General features: G+C 43.4%; 1 pseudogene; it reads left to right on the forward strand.

Moving 5' to 3' along the window:
• Positions 1-5278: 5278 nt before the first annotated feature.
• Positions 5279-8140, forward strand: part of LOC126941699 (uncharacterized) — a 41596-nt pseudogene continuing 38734 nt past the window's right edge.

The following is an 8140-nucleotide window of genomic DNA, read 5'->3' on the forward strand; positions in this document are numbered from 1 at the left end:
CATTCTGTGTAATGTAGTTACCACAGATTCCCGAGGTCGGGGCTGGGGACCCTCTGCACCAGCCTCTTGGAGTAAAAGCGAAGCTCCAGGGCGCTGGGCGATGAGAAATGGCTTATCCAGGTCCTCGGGCAGTGGAGGGGCTTCGCCCTTTCTTAAATGGGTTGTAATCAGACAGCGTATCAGAGGTGCCATCTGCAACTGATCACCCAAGTGTTTGGGGAATATTATTTCAAACTTCGTGAAGTTCAGCAGGCTCCCAGAGGCTAAAATTATTATCAGACGCTCCCTAAGGCTGCCAATCCAAATATGCAAATCATTCCATAGAGCCATTCAGACACGAAATATATCCACTAATAGGGAAGCTAATAAATATTACCATATTAAGTTTATTACTTTTTCTTTTCTTTTCTTTTCTTTTTTTTTTTTTTAGACAAAGTTTCCCTCTGCCCCCAAGGCTGGAGTGCAGCGGCGCCATCTGGGATCACTGCAACCTCCGCCTCCCGGCTTCAAGCGATTCTCGTGCCTCAGCCTTTCAAGTAGCTGGGACTATAGGCGCACACCACCACGCTCGGCTAATTTTTTGTATTTTTAGTAGAGATGGGGTTTCACTATGGTGGTCCCAAACTCCTGACCCCAGGTGATCTACCCGCCTCGGTCTCTCAAAGTGCTGGGATTACAGGCATAAGCCACGGCACCCAGCCTCTATCATATTACATTTCAAATGTATGCTCTCGGAAGCATTGAAGTCAGTCTGTGCACTCTTGGTCAGGGACAGGTGAAAAACTACTTCAGATAGTGGCATGATAGTGCCTCCAGAAGATAGAAGAGAAATGTTGGGTCACCTTGAAGCGGTAGTACAAAGGTAGAATTCTGTCTGTGATTCCAACAAAAAACATCTTTTGTCTGCATAGTCAATTATTGTGTCCAATTACTGTGTCCAGTCAGTAACTATCCAATTCACTGAGCAACACTTTTATCCATTTCATAATTCTTACTTGATATCTGAGATATATTCAATTCCTTTTAGAAGTCTAACATCAATCTCAATAAAACAATGAAAGAAATGCTGCTTTGATAAGAGACAAAGGGGAGAGGTGGGACTTCTTAATCAGAAAGCCGGTGAAATGCACTTGAAGGAAGTGAGAGATGAGCCATGTGCGTGTTTTTAGAATAAATTCCAGGCAGAAGCAGCAGGTTACTAGAATGCCTGCATGGATGGAGACTTCACAGGGCTCTTCAGCATTGGAGGGCCTAGGGCTTCAACCCAGAAGGCCTTCATCTGCTTTGCTGGCTGCAGAGGCACTCAGGGTATATAGGTGAGAAATATCTATGGGATGGAGCTTGATTTCAGAAGAATTAATAACAGAGAATTCCCAGTAGGGACTTTTATGTCCCTCTGGCTGCATGACCCAAGCCAGCGTAGCCATTTATGCCAGGTAAAAGACAGCCGTAAAGACACGGAAAAATTTCAGAGTTTAAGCAGCACATTCTAACTCCCACTGCCTTTCTTTGCCAAGAGTCAAACTAGATATCCAGATGTCCCCAGAGATCAGCATAAAATTGTCCTATTTCAGCTATAAAGTATCTCTATTCTCCACAGTCATCCCTTTGTTGGCTGGGTATTTTTAATTACAACTCACTCCATCTTAATATTACCCTACATCATTTTCTCTATTTATAGAACAGAACAAACAAAAAGGGCAGCTGTCAAAATACTTTGTGTGCATTATTTGAGATGTGGGTATTGCTTCAAAGTATTTCAGAAAACGCAATAGCTCAGCACAAAGGTGTTCATAATCATGCACAAGATTGGCAACTATTTTACCTCCTTCCATCATCAACTTTAAGAACAGTATCAATAGATTCATTCAATTCAAAGTTAATTCTAGTTCCTCTTCTAGCCAGTATTTTCCATAGATAGAACATCTTGTGGTTGTTTTAATTCAATTTCTCACTTTATTTTATGATCTTTATCAATATTATCATAAGCTTTGTTTGAAATGTGTTAGTCAATTTGTGATGCCATAAAGGAATACCTGAGATTGGGTAGTTTATTAAAAATTATAATAAAATATATAAGAATATAAAATAAAAATATATAAGAGGGAGATGTATTTGGCTTACAGTTCTGCAGACAGTACATGAAGGAAAGTGCAAGTATCTGCTTTTGGTGAGGGCCTCAGGAAGCTTACAATTATGGCAAAAAGTGAAGGAGAGCCAGCATGTCACATGGTGAGGGAGGGAGCAAGAGAGGTAGGGAGGAGGTGCCAGGCTTTTCTAAACAACCAGATCTTGCATGAATTCAGTGAGAACTCACTCACTACCATGAGGACAGCACCAACCCATTCATGAGGGATCTACCCCCATGACCCAAAGACCTCTGACTAGGCCCACCTCCAACATTGAAGGTCACATTTCAACTTGAGATTTGCAGGGAACATACATCCAAACCATATCAGAACCCATCAAATTAATTTTACCAAATACACCAGTATTACACCAAATAGCAGATAACATTATGAGTCTGATCATGATCATTACAAAATAAGTCAAAATTACAGTGTATTCTCTACCTTTCCTCCAAATTGGGGTTCTTGCACGTATACCAAATATATATGTTTTTTAGACATAGGTTCTCACTCTGTCACCCAGGCTGGAGTGTAGTGGCACAATCATGGTTCACTGCAGCCTTGAGCTCCTGGGTTCAAGTGATCCTCCCACCTCAGCCTCCCAAGTAGCAGCTCATATACCATATATTGTCCTACAAAAGGGTTTAAATCCAGGGCCAAGTATCATCAAGAGAATTTATTTATTTTTATCTATTTCTTTATTTGACTCTCGCTCTGTCACCCAGGCTGGAGTACACTGGCACGATCTCGGCTCACTGCAACCTCTGCCTCCCGGGTTCAAGCGATTCTCTTGCCTCCACCTTGAGTAGCTGGGATTACAGGCACCCACCACCACGCCCAGCTAATTTTTGTGTTTTTTTTAGTAGAGACAGGGTTTCACCATGATGGCCAAGCTAGTCTCGAACTCCTGACTTCAAGTGATCCACCAGCCTCGGCCTCCCAAAGTGCTGGGATTACAGGTGTGAGCCACCATGTTCAGCCCAGAGAATTTAAATGTTCTTCTGAGGGCAGAGTAAATGCATACTGGGGACTATCCCGAATGAATGAAAATTGGCTTTGGTTTCCTAACGGAAAAGAAGGCATGAGCCAAATCTAGTACAGAATACTGATCTCTCTGAGCTTGTAGCACAGCTTTAGTTGTTGATGCCATATTAGACATAGCTGATCAAATGGAGGGACACCAATTTATCAAGTCTTCCATAATCTATAGTTAACTTACCAGATCCATCAACTTTTCTTCCAGGCCATCCTAGACTGAGGCTGGAGTGCAGTGGTGCAAATACAGCTCACTGCATCCTCAAACTCCTGGCCTTGAGTGATCCTCCCCTCAGCCTCCTGAGTAGCTAAGACTATAAGCATGTTCCACCACACTCAGCTAATATGTTTTCAATTTTTTTGTAGAGAGGCGGTCTCACTATGTTGCCCAAGCTGGTCTCAAACTGCTGGCCTCAAGTGATCCTCCTGCCCTGGCCTCCCAAAGTGTCGGGATTACAGGCATGAGCCACCGCACCCAGCCCATCCTAGACTACTAAATAGGGAATTTTAGTAATATACCTGCATCTAAAAGATGCTCAATTCAAGCCAACATTTATTTCCCCCCAGGAATTCTATGGTGTTATAAATTAATCACTTGAGTGAGATTAGCCAATTCTAAAGGTTCCCATCTAGCACGCTCAATTAAAACAGGACTAAAAGCAGATTTACATGGCATTCTATCAATTCCAATAATGCCTTATGGTAACAGTGAAGCAAAAATCGTACCTAATTTCTGTCCATAAATTCCTCTATAGACCATATTTCTCCCGCTGCAAGCCTTCTCTAGCTGTATCACTATATTCGTGTAATTATATTTCCTTTTAAGTTTACATTAGCTAATTAAGTTATTGCAACATCAGTCATCAATTGTAGTAAAGTTTTCTCACTGCCTGCAGACCGTTTACTTCATTCCAATGAAAGTGAACTTCAAGTCCCAGCTGGAGGTCATGAGACCTTAACCAGGCCATTGTCAAAGGAAATTAAATTTTGGGACCCCAAACCTTTTTAGCCAAGGGGAAAAGTCAAGCTGGGAACTGGGTCACACAAACTTGCCTCCACCTTTTGGTTCCTAAATAAAATGGCTACAAGATGAAAAGCTACCCACCTTCACCATATTTTGCCCACAAGGAAGTTACTGGTGAGCTGTTAAAACTTCACCATGGTGGCTGGGTGCGGTGGCTCATGCCTGTAATCTCAACACTTTGGGAGGCCAAGGTGGGTGAATCACAAGGTCAGGAGTTCAAGACCAGTCTGGTCAAGATGGTGAAACCCCATCTCTACTAAAAAAAAAAAAAATACAAAAATTAGCCAGGTGTGGTGGCAGGTGCCTGTAATCCCAGCTACTCGGGAGGCTGAGACAGGAGAATCACTTGAACCCAGGGAATGGAGGTTACAGTGAGCTGAGATCATGCCACTGCACTCCAGCCTGGGGGACAAAAGTGAAACTCCATCTAAAAAAAAAAAAACTTCACCATGGCAATGCAAATTGATAGTTTATCTTTACAGGTGCAGTCACCCCGGCCTGTCAGACACAAAATGCCTATCTGATTGTTCCCCTACCCCATTTCCTCTGTGTTATCTTACGTAAAATGCAGATTCCCCACATCTTTCTTTTGCCCCTTTTGTTTATGTGAAAACTGTGTGCTTCTCAATATCCCATCCTTTCTCCTTTAAATTTGGAGCCCTAAAAATCATCTTCGGAGAAAAGCATAGACTTGTCTCCCGGGTGCATCCTTAACTTTGGCAACTAAATCTCCAAAATGAGACTTGTCACTTTCTTCTATTGACATCATCATTCAGTCATAATACTCCCAATTTCCCTCCATGGTTATAATCAGAGCAGGCTCTGAAGAGATTATACTTGTCATTTTTTAATAATTTTGACATTTTGAAAAATTATCAAGACTAGGGTGAATTAATTAGTTCCAGATCTTTGAATAGACCAATTATTTTTAGTGATTCAATACTTTTTGTAACGACTCCATCTTCCTTTCCTGTTTAAGGTCATTTGTAATCAACCATCTAAACAATTTTATCCAATTCTGTTTTCCTGAGGTTTCTTCCATCTCTTTTATTTATTTATTTATTTATTTATTTGAGATGGAGTTTCACTCTTGTTGCCCAGGCTGGAATGCAATGGTGCAATCTCGGCTCACCGCAACCTCTGCCTCCTGGGTTCAAGCGATTCTCCTGCCTCAGCGTCCTGAGTAGCTGGGATTACAGGCACGTGCCACAACGCCCAGCTAATTTTTTTTTTTGTATTTTTAGTAGAGATGGGGTTTCACCATGTTGGTCAGGCTGGTCTCGAACTCCTGACCTCAGGTGATCCTCCCGCCACGGCCTCCCAAAGTGCTGGGATTACAGGCGTGAGCCACCGCGCCCGGCCACCTCTTTTATTTTTAGTTACCTTTCTTCTGAATGATTCTTACTTTTCCTTCCCCCTCCAGTATTGTGTCTAATTCAAGAGAGCTCAATAAGGAGGTCCATAACATCATGCCTCATATCATGTTGTCTCCCCTTTTACCATGACATCAATTAGCTGGGTCCGCAGGATGGAGTTAGGAAAAGGTATGGTAGTGTACTTAATTACAGGCTAGAATCTACAGCTGATATAGTTTAGATGAGTGTCCCTTCCAAATCTCATGTTGAAATGTGACCTCCAGTGTTGGAGGTGGGCCTAATGGAAGGTGTTTGGGTCTTTTGCAGGACATTTAGTTATCCCCGCCGACCTACAGACTCCAGGTCCCACTTATGTTCTTCCTCCTGTTTGTGAGTCAATCACATAACTTGTGCAATCTCAACTCAAGGACTAGAAGCCAACCTATTCACAAAAAATCTTCCTCACCAGCCTCTACCATATTTCATTCTGCCCAATAACTCCTTAGCCATTATTATTTGAAATGGACTCAGAGATCACAGCAAATATCTCATCTTCACCAACTGAAAACATTTCAAAAACGTAATTGAAAATACTCACGGCCGGGCGCGGTGGCTCAAGCCTGTAATCCCAGCACTTTGGGAGGCCGAGACGGGCGGATCACAAGGTCAGGAGATCGAGACCATCCTGGCTAACCCGGTGAAACCCCGTCTCTACTAAAAAATACAAAAAACTAGCCGGGCGAGGTGGCGGGCGCCTGTAGTCCTAGCTACTCGGGAGGCTGAGGCAGGAGAATGGCGTAAACCTGGGAGGCGGAGCTTGCAGTGAGCTGAGATCCGGCCACTGCACTCCAGCCTGGGCAACAGAGCAAGACTCCATCTCAAAAAAAAAAAAAAAAAAAAAAAGAAAATACTCACAAAACTCTACAGAGCATACTCACATGAGGTTTTGTTAAGGCAAAGGGTATGGTGCAGCAAGAGAAAGAGAATGCATGCCCATATGCTATGTCAGACACAAATCCAGGCAGTTTTCCAGATTTCCCAGTCCAGATGGCACATTGATGTGATTCACTTCCAGATCAAGCCACCAATATCTGAGAGAGAAATCCTGGCTTCAGGAGAGCTCAAGTCAGAGGATCGCAGCAGGCCAGCAGGGATTTTATGCCCTTCTGGGGTAATATAGTTGAGCCAGAGTGCCTACCTAATCACATATGCCAACCAGAAACCATCAGCAATCAAACTCACCCTCCATATTGTCATGGGATTTTTCCAGATGTTAAACAATACATAATAAAGCTCACTGCACTAAATGTCAAAATGAAATGAGATACCTGAAGTCCCTAGAGACAAAAGTAGAGCTTTTCCAGCCCAATTTTTTTTTTTTTTCGAGATAGAGTCTTGCTCTGTTGCCCAGGTCAGAGTGCAGTGGCACGATCTCAACTCACTGCAAGCTCCGCCTCCTGGGTTCACGCCATTCTCCTGTCTCAGCCTCCCAAGTAGCTGGGACTACATGCGCCTGCCACCATGCCCGGCTAATTTTTTGTATTTTTAGTAGAGACGGAGTTTCACCGTGTTAGCCAGGATGGTCTCGATGTCCTAACCTCGTGATCCGCCCACCTCAGCCTCCCAAAGTGCTGGGATTACAGGCATGAGCCACCGTGCCCGGCCAACTAATTCCATCTTACACAAAACGAATGCACACTATATTAAAATTTGGGGGATGCTGCTAAAGTAGTACTTATAGGGAAATGTCTAGACTATATTATTATATAAGAAGAGAGTTCACAAATAAATGACAATTTATTTTAAGAAATTAGGAAAACCAGCCAGGCATGCTGGCTTATGCCTGTAAACCCAGTGCTTTGGTATCGCTTGAAGCCAGGAGTTCAAGACCAGCTTGGGCAATACAGTGAGACTCCATCTCCAAAAACAAAAACAAACAAAAAAGTTAGCCAGGTGCAATGGTACATGCCTGTAATCCCAGCTACTGAGGAGGCTGAGGATTGCTTAAACGCAGGAGTTCAAGGTTACAGTCAGCTATGATAGTGCCACTGTATTCTATCCTGGGTGACAGAGAGAGACCTGGTCTCAAAACAAAAAAGAAAACTGGAAAAACAGACAAGTCCTATAGGTAACCCTATATTGACTCTATTGTCTCTTGCCTCTTGCTTCAGGAGCAGCCCTGCCTCAGTGATAGCAAAAAGTGGCAACCAAGAAAGCTATTTCCATGATTCACCAGGAACACTGGCTAAATTGCAAAGCCACATCCCTGAAATGCTAGATCTTCCTTCTTTCAATCTTGGTTTTCCTACCCACTTGTGCACCCAGCGATGGTCTTCAGTTGAGCCATCGAGTCTTTGGGAATCCACAGAATGTTTAGATTTGCCCTGGGAGTGATGCTGACCACCAAAGAGACACAGCTGTGGCAGTTCTGAAACTTTCTGTACACTCTCATCCTATATAGCCATAGTATGGGAACATCTGAGCATGTACCTTTAGAAGTGGCACATCCTAGGCCGGGCGTGGTGGCTCATGCCTGTAATCCCAGGACTTTGGGAGGCCGAGGCAGGCAGATCACCTGAGGTCGGGAGTTTGAGACC

Source organism: Macaca thibetana, chromosome 19 (genome assembly GCF_024542745.1).
Source record: "Macaca thibetana thibetana isolate TM-01 chromosome 19, ASM2454274v1, whole genome shotgun sequence".
In the NCBI taxonomy this organism is placed as follows: domain Eukaryota; kingdom Metazoa; phylum Chordata; class Mammalia; order Primates; family Cercopithecidae; genus Macaca; species Macaca thibetana.